Genomic DNA, 14745 nt, shown 5'->3' on the forward strand with positions numbered 1-14745 from the left:
CCATCTTCAAGCCCCAAAGGGGGGCCTCACCAGAAACCAGCAGCCCATCGGCACCTTGATCTTGGACTTCCAGCCTCCAGATCTGTGAGAAAATAAATGTCTGTGGTTCAAGCCCCACAGCCCTGGTACCTCGTGATGGCAGCCCAGGCAGCCTGATACAGAGCCCTCTTATTCCCCTTAAAATCTCTCACGGCACCTAGGACGGTGCCCCGCACATCGAAACTCCTCAACAGATGTTTGCTGAATTAGATTTGGAATGCCCGAATGAATGAGTGATGCATGGGGCCGGGGGGGTGCCCAGGGTCTGGAAAGTCTCACAAAGCCAGTGGCCTGCTCCAGGAACACCTTAGGAAACCAGCCCACCAACGCTCACCTACAACTGCACCATCCAAAAAGCTTGGAACCTCATTTAGCAGCAAAACCCGACCGACACGAGTGTAAAACTACTTAAGATGACCTCACTAGGTTTTACCCCAGAACTACTACTGTTTTTGATTATTGGGCACCGCCCCAGCTCTCGCTGAGGGTATTATAAAATCTATGGCTTAGGAATCTACTTACGTTTCTAAACTCGAAAAAATGTTGAATCCCAAAACTGGGATGTCTGGGTGGCTCAGTTGGTTGAGCGTCTGCCTTCGGCTCAGGTCATGATCCCAGGGTCCTGGGATCGAGCCCCACATGGGGCTCCCTGCTTGGCGGGAAGCCTGCTTCTCCCTCTCCCACTTCGCCTGCCTGTGCTCTCTCTCTGACAGATAAATAAATAAAATCTTAAAAAAAAAAACAAAACACACGAATCTGGTCCCAAGGATTTTGGATAAAGGACTGTGGCCCTGTGCTGTCTCAGGGGTTAATACCAACCGCACAGCTGTCAACCTAAGGAAGACCATGGCAAACACTGATTATCTGGTATATAAATAAACTGCAATTGCCATTTGAACAGAATGAGAAATAACTTAATCCTACACTGGGGAGACGTGTGATTGGAATTAAAAGATGTTTATTGATATACATGCTCCAGATGAGAAGTTGATTTCCTCAGCCTACAAAATGTGCTGAGTACGGTTTTTAAAGAAGTAATGAGAAAGTACAGTATTACCATGGAAAATAGCAGTGGTACAGCTTCAAGTCCAATTGGCTTTTTATAAATTGCCTTTAACAACTGGAGAAATCAATAAAATGCAATTATAAGAGCACCCACGATTTCTCATTATGACTATCAGCAACACTCCTATAAATAATACTATAAAGTTAACTTGCTGAATGTACAGAGTAGAGTCTGTTTTTAGCAGAGCCCTCGAAGTCTTTAGTAACTAGTGCTCTCTCTCGGCTATGTTAAGCCCCCTGTGAGACCCCATGGAGCAAACAATATAAGACTGATATGGTTTCTTCCCTTGTCCAAGATCAAGACCTGGGAAAATAAATAAATGCGAACAACAGAAGGCAACATATAATAGGGCCGTTAAATATAATCAAGTGTGTAGAACAGACTTCCTGCCTAGCCTTCTTTTAAAGCCTCCAGAATTTCTATGTCACTTGGCCGAAGGGAGACACCAGGTTGGAAGACAGGTGTAGAGAGCACATCTTGAAGGTGCATTTGAGTGGTGGCACACAGTTTTTGTTTAGATTTTATGTTTATTTTATTTTATTTTTTTAAAAGATCTTTTAATCTATTCATTTGAGAGAGAGAGTGAGCCAGAAAGCATGAACAGGGGAGGGGGGGGCAGGCAGAGGGAGAGGGACGAGAAGGCTCCCCGCTGAGCAGGGAGCATAATTTGGACTCAGTCCTAAGGCCCTGAGATCATAACCTGAGCCGAAGGCAGACACTCAACCGACTGAGCCACCCAGGCGCCCAAGATTTTGTGTTTATTTGGAGTACTTGGTGGAGGAGAGTGGGTGACCAGGAGGAGGGAAGTACCATCCAAGTCACACTTCGGAGCCACACCACTGCTGCTCTGGGTTTCTGGAAAAGGGAGAAGTTTATTATGGGTAAGCCTATCTAGGAAGATTTTTTGGGCAAAGGTGGCACTTGAGCTGGACTTGTAGGTCATGGGGACTATGGATGGCCTCGAGAGGGAAGAGGATATTTGGAGGTGAGTCTGTTAGGGGCAGGTCACAGTCAGAAGTGGACTCAACTCAGTTGGAGAATCTGTCCCATTTTCTGAAATAAGAAAAAAGGAAAATCTCCCACACTGCACCAGATTTCAATAGAAATTTCCTGCTGAATTTCAGTAACTGCATACCCCACCTCAGGCACGCGACATGACCAGACCACCCTACCTCCCTTCCCAGTAAGGTGCAATATTGATTGTATGGTTAACACTACTAGACCTAATCATTGGGACCATTAACTGCAGGAAGAAGAAGGTGCACTACTGGGTGACAGTCCAGAGGGTGCCTGCAGAGCCTTAGGAGCTTTGAGACTCAGGGCCTGGATACTCTACTGACATCCAAGGCCGGGGAGAGGTCATGTAACTGAGAGCATCGGGGATAACCCCACCTCGACTGTTAGAAAATTAAATGAGACGATACACAGGGTTAGCACTCAACACATGCCAAGTGTAGACCTCTATGTCAGAAATCTTGTAGACCTTAACATCATATCCTTTCGGTGACATTACATAAATATCCCAGAAGTTCTTTTTTTTTTTTTTTAAAGATTTTATTTATTTTTTAGAGAGTGAGCGAGAGAGAAACAGCATGAGAGGGGAGAGGGTCAGAGGGAGAAGCAGGCTCCCCGCCGAGCCGGGAGCCCGATGCGGGACTCGATCCCAGGACCCTGGGATCATGACCTGAGCCGAAGGCAGACGCTTAACCATCTGAGCCACCCAGGCGCCCCCCAGAAGTTCTTAATTTCTACTCCTAGTCACGTTAGTGCTGGGCTAGAAGAGTATGGCTTTCTTTCTCGAAGCTCTAACATCGTTCATCTGCATTATTACTTAACAATAACAGTTCATATGTATCGGTGTTTTACAAGCAAGTCTAGTCTTACACGGTCCTCACCACAGCCATGGGCACTTGACAGGGAATTTTTTTCTGTTTGCAACTGAGGTAAAACATTCATACAGTAAAATGTGTGAAGTGCACAGCGTGCATCTTGGCATGTTTGGTCCTATATAACCCCACCTGCTCTCGCTTAGCACATTGTCTGCATTACGCCCCTTCCCAGTCAATGCCCCTCAGAAGTGACCGCTATTCGACTTGCAGCACCCCTCCCCCATCCGTTTTGCCTGATCTGGAGCATCATACAAATGGAATCCCATGCAGAATGTAGTCCTCTGTGGGGCACCTGGGGGTCTCAGTTGGTTGACTGTCTGACTCTTGATTTCAGCTCAGGTCATGATCTCAGGGTCAAGAGATTGAGCCCCACCTTGGGCTCCCCCCACCTCACACACATACACACTCTCTCTCTAAAACCAAGCCAAACCAAACCAAACCAAACCAAACCAAACCAAACCAAACCAAACCAAACCAAACCAAACCAAACCAAAGAATGTAGTCTTCTGTGACTGGTCTCTTCCACTCAAGATAAAGTTTATGTGATTCTTTCATGTTGCTGCATATGTCAGGAGTTTGCTTGTTGTCACTGCTGGGTGGGCAAGGGAAGCCCGACGCGGGGCTCGATCCCAGGACCCTGGGATCATGACCTGAGCTGAAGGCAGACGCTTAACCGACTGAGCCACCCAGGCGCCCTCCAGTACCCTTTCTAACAAACACTGTGGGGCATACCACCTTTGAAGCTTTTTTTTTTTTTTTTTTTAGTTTGCAGAACTTTGAACTACATGACTTGTAGTATCTTAAATCACTTGAAGAGAATAAGTTGTTCAAATAAAAAGCAAAAGCAAAAATAAAAACTCTATTCTGTTGGGAATTCTCACAAGAAAATGAGGTATGGACTCCAAATGAACACCAGGCCCATGATAGGCTTTGAATAAATGCTTAGTGGTCCAGATTCATATGGAAAGAGTCCTGGGATTATGGATTCAGTTCTCAGCTCTCAATGTTTATAGCTACAGTCTGAGCAAGGCTGGGGGAGAAGCACCACTGTTTCCCTACAGAGTGGTCTGCCTGTGGTTGGCTGGCCCGGGGTGTGTGTGTGTGTGTGTGTGTGTGTGTGTGTGTGTGTGTGATTTTAGCATGCCATTAATCAGGGTGACATTCCAAAGCCCTGTTGTGCATACGGGCACACACCTCTCCCTACACTGGAAACTGAGGCACAGTGCTCTGTTTCTGCGGGCCCCCAGCTTCTGGGGCCTCTCAGGAACCAGCTGTAGCCTCTCTAGCTTTTTCTCCAAAGGACTAACTGTAGTTTTGCTGCAGCCCAGGGAAGCAGCCATGGGCTGGCACCTGACTCGGGGACCCAGGGAAGCAGCCATGGGCTGGCCCCTGACTCGGGGACCCAGGGAAGCAGCCATGGGCTGGCACCTGACTAGGGGAGAAACGCTGGAGGCAGGTCATGGTGACGTGTGGAAAACTGGGGCGGGGGAAATGGACCCAGACAAGGAGTTAGGGCAATAACACAAAACAACAAATCATTTCGTCGTAAATGCTGCAAATCAAATCCCACGTCTGGGGCCAAGAACCAGAGAAATGTATGTGCAGTAAAAAGGCAAGGGAGGTAATCATTCAGGTTGAATGTGCTTTCCCAACAATGTGTGCTAAATGCAGGTGTCTGCACTGTCAAGAAGAGGGGAGACTCTTCTATTACTTCGAAGAGAAATGCTGTTTCCTGCAAGAAAGTCATCCAAGCCACCCAGGTTACAGTGGTAAAAAAATACAAAAATCAAGTTCTATCTCTGGCAGTTCCTGTGTCCCCTTCCACACCCCCAGGCCCCACCTCATGACATTCGTCTCTCTCTCCCCCCAGCCCAGCACCCAGGGGGCAGGACTCCCCTCCACTCCCTCCCCATCTCTTATGCCTTTTTCTCCCATGAAGACACACGGCTGCCCCTCTTCACCCCACCCACCCACAGCAGGTTCTCCTCTCTCTCTTTTCTGCCTCCATGTCCTCTATTCTTGGTGTGTGCAATACCCAACTCTCACCAGTGAATGTTCGGGAAATCTAATCTCTGAGACTGCTAGGACCCCGGTTTGGACCAACATCTTCATGGACCATCTTGCTTGGGGCTTCGTGCCACCAGGAGACTCCTGGGGATGGACTTTCGGGAAAGCTTCCAGGCTTTTGTTATCTTGAATCATGGGCTGCCATGAATAAACTCAGGAGCACATCAGGAATGTAAACTCCCCGAGTGGAATCTCTGGGGCAAAGGGAATGGGCATTTTGATGGTTGCTTATAATTGCCAAGCAGGCAGCAAAATCCGAGCTACTGATCCACTTCAGGAAAGAAGGGGCCATTGGACGGCCGCAGGTCAGTGCCGGGAGGGTGAACCTGGCCCCCGTCATGTTGCTTCAACTTTTTTGTGCATGTTTCAAGTCACACCGCAAATAGGAGAAAATTTGTTGGCGCATCTGAAAGGACTGAAATGAACGAAGCCAGCCCGGGTCAGAGGTGACTACCGCATGACATTATTGCCGCCGCCCGGCATCCCGAGCGGTCTGCACGAGCCCCCAGGTTGGCCCTCAGTGCGAATGTCCTGCCTGTGGACAGTGCCTGACTGTGCCCCCTACTCTGTCAGCCTGAAATGTGCCAGCAAACAGCGTCCCCCATTTCTTACCTCTCCATCAAAGCAAAGGCCATCCTGTTCATCAAAGTGTATGTCCGCGGTCATACCAAAAATAAATTTTACATTGTAATCAGACTTTGGCGGTCCACTCATGACCGTTCAGGGCTCCCTCAGGATGCTGTGGGAGGTTATTAAGAAGCACTGACCCCCAAACCAAACAGATCCCCCAGGCTTAGCATGAAGTCTGGGGAGCTCCCAGTGGTGGGTCCCAGGGATCTTGACAGGTGAGTAGATCAGAGCATCGGGAATCTGAAGCAAGATACAGGCAGGTCCAGGCATCCGGGAGGAAGTGTTGCAAAAACTGGGATGAAGGCATGAGACCTCGGCTTACAGATGGGATCAGAGACCAGGGGGAAGACTGTGGTGGGGCGGTCGAGTCTTTTCCCAGAAAAACCTGGGTATGACACGGGGAACAGGACAGAGAGGAGATTCACCAGGGCAAGAGGGGGGTTCAGGCCCTATAACCAGACTGTTACAGAGGCTTGGTTGTAAGGAGTAAAGCAGGATGCCAGTGACTGGAACTGGAGTTCAAGGCAAAGCAGTGTCAAGACCCACTTAGGCAATGTATTGACTTTGGGCTTAAAACTGGTTGCAGCCCGGGGAAAGGGGGTACCTTCCCTGTGGGTGGTACTGGAGGTGTGAGCAGTGGGCAGCCAGGGGCTGCACAGTTCCTGCCCTGACCACTTGTGGAACGAGCTTTAAGACCAGCCGGAGCAGGAACGGCCAAATGCTTGAGTCAAAAGACAACTTGGTGAGAATTTTACAGCCTGATTTATGGAGTAACACATGTTGAAATAGAAGCAAACCATAAACATTCAGCTAAAGCAGAAAAATAAAATGCTAAATGATATGCATCCCCACACTCCAAAGCTGCCAAGGCTGGGGATGCAAATATTATTGGGGCACCGTTAGGTGGCTGCCAGACATGTGACATGTTGTCACACATCCTTGCTGAGAGAAGTAAGGGCTGTACCTATGAGTCCACTGGTCAGGACAACGGGAAGCTGGTGCCTGTCCTCTCCTGGGTACCACCCTATGCACCTCTTTCCTTTGTTGATTTTAGTTTGTATCCTTCCACTGTAATAAACCCAAACCATGAAGAATATAACAGTTCTGCTGAGTCCTGTGAGTCCTCCTAAGGAATCATCAATCCTGAAGGTGGTCTCGGGGGGGGCCCTAATCCAAGCATAAATAAGATATTTAAACTTAAAATAATGTGAGTTTTAATATACTTACTTTATGATTTTTCAATCCTTTTCCACTCCTTGAATGTCCTGGGGAAGAAAATAGCCTTTAAAAAAATATAGAGAGCATGCATAAAGGGGCGTGGACTTTTTGCATTAGTTTTTTTTAACTATTGCATTAAAACATTGCCTTGATTTCTGAGATATTTGGTGCATCCTTAAATTTGGGGCCTGAAGTGAATGGCTCACATGTCAGCACGTTCAAGGACCCTGAGCTGAGACATTGTTTTGGGAGCAGAAAGGTTGGTGGCTGGAAGAGCAAAGTAAGAAAGGAGAAGAGCTAAAAGGGGGTAAGGGAGTCCGTTGTGTGGTGATGAATGTCAACTAGACTCATTGTGGTGATCGGTTTGCAATTTATGCAAATTTGGGATTATTATGGTGTACACCTGAAACTAATGTTATCTGCCAATTTTATCTCAGTAAAAATATAAAGAGGGAAAAGGAGGTCCAGCTTAAGGCCTCCTATGGTCTCCTTTAAATAAGGTGAATTGATTACAATCTCTATCTTCCCTTTCACGAAATAAATTTTCCTTTTTTTGTCTCAAAAAAAAAAAAAAACAAGGACGGAAGGAAGGAGAGGGACAGGAAGAGATGAGGTCAGAAGCGTAGATGAAGGGTGCCTGGGTGGCTCAGTTGATAAGCATCTGCCTTTGGCTCAGGTCATGGTCCTAGGGTCCTGGGATCAAGCCCCGCATTGGGCTCCCTGCTCCGTGGGAAGCCTGCTTCTCCCTCTCCCACTCCCCATGCTTGTGTTCCCTCTCTCGCTGTCTCTCTCTGTCAAATAAATAAATAAAATCTTTAAAAAAAGAAACGTAGATGAAAATGAAGGGACCAATCTGGTGGCTTTCGCAGGGTCCAGCAGGATGTGGCCGGGGCCTGGCTGAGGGTGCTGGCAGCAGAGATGGAGAGATGGAACGAGGTGGCAGATTTGGGGCATGCTTTGGAGATTGAGCTGCGAAGTCTTGCAGATGGATTAGACCAGAGAACTGAGACAAAGGGAGGAACGTAGATGACTTCTGGGTCCTACATCCATATGGCTAAGATTTGGTGAAGAACGTGTGTGGCAGGTGAAAATAAAGACTTTTGTTTCAGGCAGGTTAAGTTGGAGATATCCTGAGATAACCATGTGGAAACGTCAAGAAGGCAGCTGCGTGTTTGAGATGAGTCCCCAGAACACATTGTATTTATGTCTAAACATCTAGTCTCTTGTAGGGTACTTGAAACATAGTGGGTGGTTTTCTTTTTTAAAGATTTTATTTATTTATTTGTCAGAGAGAACATGTGTGCACACAAACAGGGGGGTGCAGAAGCAGGGGGAGCGGCAGGCTGAGGGAGAAGCAGGTTCCCCAATGAGCAAGGAGCCTGATGCGGGACTTGATCCCAGGACCCTGGGATCGTGACCTGAGCAGAAGGCAGACACTTAACCAACTGAGCCACCCAGGTGTCCCCATAGTGGGTATTTAATAAATAATGTTTACACTAATATTTTTCAAGAAGAATCAGAATTATACAAACAAGACTCAACATTAGAAAATGATCTAGGTTTATCTGGTCATCCATTGCAATTGAGTTCTTTCTGGTAGATAACAGTAGTTGACAAACCTTGAGGTGGTGGCTACAGGTTATAAAGAAGGGTGTCCAAATTCTGCCACATATATGGACACTTACTAAACAAGCCTTCATTGGCAAAATAGGTAGAGAAGTCATATAACTAACTGGCTTTGTAACCTTGATAAAATCCCAGGGCGCTAACCTTCTAGGGGCTCTGACCACACCTGTAAGACAGGGTCCCTGGAGGTTTACCTACATTCATTGCAACATTTCTGAGGCAGGATTCTATGCCTTCTAGTCAGTATTAGACAATCAGAAATCCTCCTAAACCCCTGGCTGGACACAGGACCAAATTAGGATCCAGGCTTGGGGACCCACCGTAATGATGCAGGTTGCCGAGCACTCAGGATTCTTGTTGTGGCTTATTTCAGCAAGGGTGAGGAGTGTCTCTGGCCACTCCCCAAATTTTGAGGACCTTTAATTTCACCAAAGAGAGCCTCCTCCTAACATCCATCTTGCTATTTAAGAAGTCACCAGTTTCACCAATAAAAACTCATTAGGACTTCCATTATGCTAACTAGCCAAGACTTGGTTATTGATTGAGCTGTGAATAGTGGAAAGACTTGTGGCTCTGTATGGAATGTGGCCTTTTCTGATATGCCAGCTTGCCCCTCTGCAATGTAAATAGCAGGTTACCTGGCTACCCCCAGAATTAAAGTTCAAACTAACTGTGTATACTGAAGTATTCCAAAGTATATTATAGATATCATCAATTTCTGGTACCCAATGGAATAGAAACACATCCATGTAGTGCCAGAAGGCTTCCTGGAGGAGGTGTAGGGTAGTTCTAATTCAGAGGTTCTTGATCTTGGCTCCACTCTAGAATTACCTGGGAAGTGTTTAAAGACCATGCCCCAGAACAGGTAAATTGGAGCTTCTGAGAGGAGATATGGGGATCAGCCCTTGTGAAGCAATTCCCAGGTCACGTGGATGTGTCACCAAGATGGAGAATCACGGCCTTAAAGGATGGGTAGGATTTGGAAACAGACAGCATTTTCTAGGCAGGTTGTATTAATTGACTAGACTGGGTAATTGACAGAAGCCCCGAGATCCATCCTCAGACAGCCTCCGGCTCTGATTCCCCCTTACTTCATCTTAGGATGTGAGAAAAGTCTCATCTGGAATCAGGTAGAAGCTTGGGCCCCACAGCAAGATGTCCGTTTGATGGTTCAGGTTTGATTTATTGATGGGTGATATGGACTGAACGGTATGCTTTCTGAGCCAGGCACGTGGGGAGAGACTGTAAGTGAAATTCTCTGTCCCTCAGGCAGGGCTTGTGAGCCTCCACTTCTTAGTTCTTCTCAGAAATGTCCGGGCCGGGAGCTGCTGGGCGGCCAACAAGCTCTGTGGCTTTGGGCAGCTCCCACCTCCTCTCTGAGGGTCAGTTTTCCCACTTGTCACATGAGGAGGTTGGCCACTGATCTCCTTGAGGCCCTTCCAGTTATGACTTTCAAAGATCAGGGAATTATGGAATACAGAAAATGAGAGAAAAAGCAAAATTAAACCGGCTGTTGGGAAAAATGTCCAGAAGAGGGCGCAAGACGCTGGGGCTAGAACTTAACTGTGGCCCTGGCCATTCTCTGCAGAGCGATCCTGCCTCTGGTTTCCTGAGAGCAGGCCAGGGTGAGGGGCAGTGATCAGAGGACCAGGGGCTCAGGGTCACTTTAGCAGGATATGTAGACTGTGGCATGCAGGCTCTTTGCATTTTCTTTGGTCCACACCACCTCATTTTTCTTCTCCCTTCTCTCTGTTCAAGCTCCAGTAGATATGCCATTCCATTCTGGGGGTCATTACAGTCATTTATATAACAGCTCTTGGTCCTGTGAACAGCTTCCATGAGCAGAGATTTTGGGGGTTCTGGGAGAGTGTAAATTCCACCTTTTTCTCTCCCTCTTCCCCCAAGAAAAGAACCTCTTTTGCAGCAGTCAGGGTGCCTCGTAGGAAGCAAAACCCTTGTTCCATTTGGGATTAAAGCCAAGCTTTAAATGAAACCCCCACTGAAGAGAACAAAGGATTTACAGTCTTACTGATTGCAAAGGACTGATATCAAGCCTTCCAAAGGAGCAAGCTTTGAGATGGGGCTTTTCTTCCCTTGAGGTTCTCAATACAGCATTTGTGACAACAGATCTAGACTCTCTCTGATGTCAGGAGCGAGGTGGATAGAGGGCAGCTAACAGAGCCCACGCCCGGGGGCGGGGGCGGGGGCGGGGGGGTGGTACAGCCCAGCCTCCCTCCCCATGGCAGAATCTATAGCGACCTTGACAGTGATCCGGCCTCTGCTTGAATTACTCCCAGAACAGCACACTCACTTCCTCACGAGAGGCCAGTTTCTCTCTTAAGCAGTTTTCCTGATTAGAATGTTGTACTTGATCTTTGTGGCTGTCCTCTATCTAACTTCCTCCCTGCGGTCGAGTGTGGCCTCCAAGAGGCAGGACCAGCCTAATCTCTCTTTCGCATGACAGATGTTCAAGTATTTGAAAACAGTTATGACGTCCCCATCTCTCTGGTTGGGGTACCCAGCCCTCTGCATTCCTCAGGGCCCCGAGTCCTTTCTCTCCTCCCCCTCCCCCTGCCACGTCTTCAACCATCCCCACGTGGTAGGGCTCCCCCCCCCACCTCCGCCCCCCCCCCGCCGGGGGCGCAGGAATCCAGGTTGGGTTCGGTGTCAGGGTCTCCCTATATGGAGGGTAACAGAAGTCACTGTTGAAGACCTCATGGGCTGAGTGCAAACTTAGAACAGGGGAAAAATAAATCTGCCTTGCCCTCAGAAGAACTCAGAGATGACCCTGAAGAAACCGCAAAGCTGAAAGCGTTCCACAGCACCAAGGCTGTTAATGCCATTTTATTTTATTATTATTATTATTTTTTATTTGAGAGAGAGAGAGAGAGCAAGAACATGAGCAGGGGGGACGGGCAGAGGGAGAGGGAGAAGCAGGCTTCCCGTTAAGCAGGGAGCCCGATGCAATGATGCAGGGCTTGATCCCCGGACCCTGGGATCATGACCTGAGCCGAAGGCAGATGCCCAACTGACTGAGCCACCCAGGTGTCCCTATTATTATTATTATTATTATTTTAAGTAAGCTCTAAGCCCAATGTGGGGCTTGAACTCACCACCTCAAAAGCAAGAGTCGCATGCTCTACCGACTGAGCCAGCCAGGTGCCCCAGTTAATGCCATTTTAAATCCTAAATTCCTAATAAAGACTTAATTTGGTAGTTTGGGCAAGAGGCTGCTCTTTGCTCAAAGGGCTTTGGACTTTCTTGCTTTTTAGGCTCTCCAAAGGGATTTTGAAAAACCATGTTATGTCTCCACACATTTTTAGTTTAATAACTAAAATTTTAACAAGTTTAGATAGTTGCAACAGATGCCATTTTTGGCATATTGTACATATTGTCAGTTTAAAATAAAACACAAACTCCTTTAAATGGATTCAGTTGTCACTACCACAGCAATTTGATACCCTCTGTTGCTCATTAAAGAGAACACACAAATTCTTTAAACATTCATTTTTTCTTGAGCTTGAAATTCCATTCCACTTGCTTTACAGAATTTTAGCCCACATGTTTATGCTAGAAACTCTTTTAACAAACACCCTATCATACTTACCTATAACAAATATATGTATATAAACTAATATATTTTAAACCATTTCTAGTGGTCTAGTATTAACATTATCCTGAACTGAATTAACACAACTTCAAAAATTTTATACAACTTCAAAAATCTATTCTGATTTTCATTATAGACATAGGTACTATATATTTGTTTACATACATTAGATGGGAAAGGAAATTCTACTAGAACACCATCCCTCAATTCTTTGAATTCCTTTAGAGTTGCCAAAAAATCACATAGTGATTCATCAGAAGATTATTTTTAATAATCTGTTGGCTGACAGGGGTGCCTGGGTGGCTTAGTTGGTTAAACGTATGACTCTTGATTTTGGCTCAAGTCATGATCTCGGGGTCCTGGGATCAAGCCCCCTTGGGTTAGCACTGAGCAGAGAGTCTGCTTCTCTCTCTCCCTCTCCTCGCCTCCCCCAGGTCATGTGCACTCTCTCTCAAATAAATAAATCTTTTATTTATTTATTTTTAAAGATTTTAGTCATTTATTTGAGAGAAACAGCATGAGTGAGAGATCAGCAGAAGGAGAGGGAGAAGCAGACTCCCCAGTAAGTACGGAGCCCGATATGGGGCTTGATCCCAGGACCCTGAGATCATGACCTGAGCTAAAGGCAACCGTTTAACCAACTGAGCCACCCAGGCGCCCCATCAAATAAATAAATCTTTATTTATTTATTTATTTTTAAAAGATTTTATTTATTTATTTGACAGAGAGAGACATAGTGAGAGCAGGAACAAGCAGGGGGAGTGGGAGAGGGAGAAGCAGGCTTCCCGCGGAGCAGGGAGCCCGATGTGGGGACTCGATCCCAGGACCGTGGGGACTCGATCCCAGGACCTTGGGATCATGACCTGAGCCGAAGGCAGACGCCCAATGACTGAGCCACCCAGGCGCCCAATAAATAAATCTTTTAAAGAAGACAATCTGCTGGCTGACAACGGGTTTGGGCCCTCCTTCAATTTTGTTGATAACAGAATTGGAATCCACCTGCCCTGCACAGGATACATGGCTCCTTCAGGAAGGTCACTCACGTTATCAGCACCAAAGTTTCTAACTGTCCTTTTATTTGGTGTCCTGGACGCTCTTGCTCCCCAAGAAAAGCACCATCCTACTCCTCAGGAGGACTGAGAAATGCACCTTTCTTTTGAGAAGTGAGGAGGGAGATCTGATAATGAGCCCCCCTCACTGCAGGCCTGTTTGTTGGCAAATCAGTGTTCTGCTTTGCCAGTGCATATGGAGATTTAGGATCTGGACACCGACTTCCTTAAAACAGATTATGGAATAGAACTCCTTGAAATGTCTTGGCATACACCAGGGGACTACCCACCCCAGTAAGGAGATGGCTGCCTTGCAGGTAGGAGCATTTGGGAAAGCAACCTGCCATGAAGGGGATGAGAGAAAATTGCTGGGAAGAAGTTCTTACCAGTAAGCCAGTCATCACACAACACTTTTTGTAGGTGATTTTATTAGTCATTTTTTGGTGCATCACAAAGCACCCCAAAGCTCAGTGGTTTCAAACAACACCCACTTATTATCCCACAGTTTCCGCAGGTCCCAGACTGTATTATGTTTCTTTAACAGCTTTTCTGAATCCTCTGCTTGAGGATGTTTCACATGGCTACAATCAAAGTGTCAGGTGGGGCTGTGGTCTTCAAGTCCTGTCTGGAGGCTCAACTAGCAAGGAATCCACTTCCACGCTCACTCACTCATTTACCTATTGGGAGGATTCAGTTTGAACTGCCCCTACACCAGCTGGGGTACTCATTAAACACGTAGACTCATGGACCACACGTGGACCAGCCAAATTAGCACTGCCTGGTACCTCATCATCCTGATACACATTAACAGTAAAGAACCACCGGTGTAAAAGCAAGTGCTTAGGCTCTAGAGTGAGACAGAGTGTAGTTGAGGGCCTGTTCTCTTGATCTAGAATGTTCCCCCCACTGGCCTCACCTTCCTCAGCTGTGAAATAGATTTATTATTCAAACCTCCTTTATAGGGTTGCTCTGAGGCTGAGACAAGATCACAGAAGGAAAGCAGTTGGCAAGTTTCCTGGCACAAAGTAAGTTTTAAAATGTCTTTATTATTATTCAAAGGAGGGAAAGACCATATCTGATTTTTGAGACTAGAAATTCACAAAGCCCTGGCCAAGAGTAGGATTCTCCTCAGGGAGGTGATTCAGTTCAGTTCATGCTGAACTGAGATTTTAATCTGTGCCAGGTATGATGGAAGCAAGAAGGTTGGAGGCAGGTTGGGGGTGGGGAGGACGGATGGAAACAAATGAGTTTCAGGCTAATGCTAGGTCCTGGTGGGATTGCTACCGTTGTCTATGGGGCAGGTGGAAAGGTGGGTCTACAGTAAGGTTAGAATTAGATTTGAGAGTTAACAATGCAGTGAGAGGCAAAATGGGGGGTGTGGATGCGAAGAAGAGATCTGGGAAATGGGCCACAGTTTTATTGAAGAACCAGCAGACAGAAAGGACATCATGAAGGTATGGTTAGAGAGACTAGGAAAACAAGAGGAGAAAAATGAGAAGGCTAAGAAGGTGGTGGAACCTGAGTGGGGGGAGTCATTTACTACCCCATGCT

The sequence above is a fragment of the Mirounga angustirostris genome, unplaced genomic scaffold, assembly GCF_029215605.1.
Source record: "Mirounga angustirostris isolate CCGP_5_RB_7025 unplaced genomic scaffold, mMirAng1.0.hap1 SCAF_14, whole genome shotgun sequence".
In the NCBI taxonomy this organism is placed as follows: Eukaryota; Metazoa; Chordata; class Mammalia; order Carnivora; family Phocidae; genus Mirounga; species Mirounga angustirostris.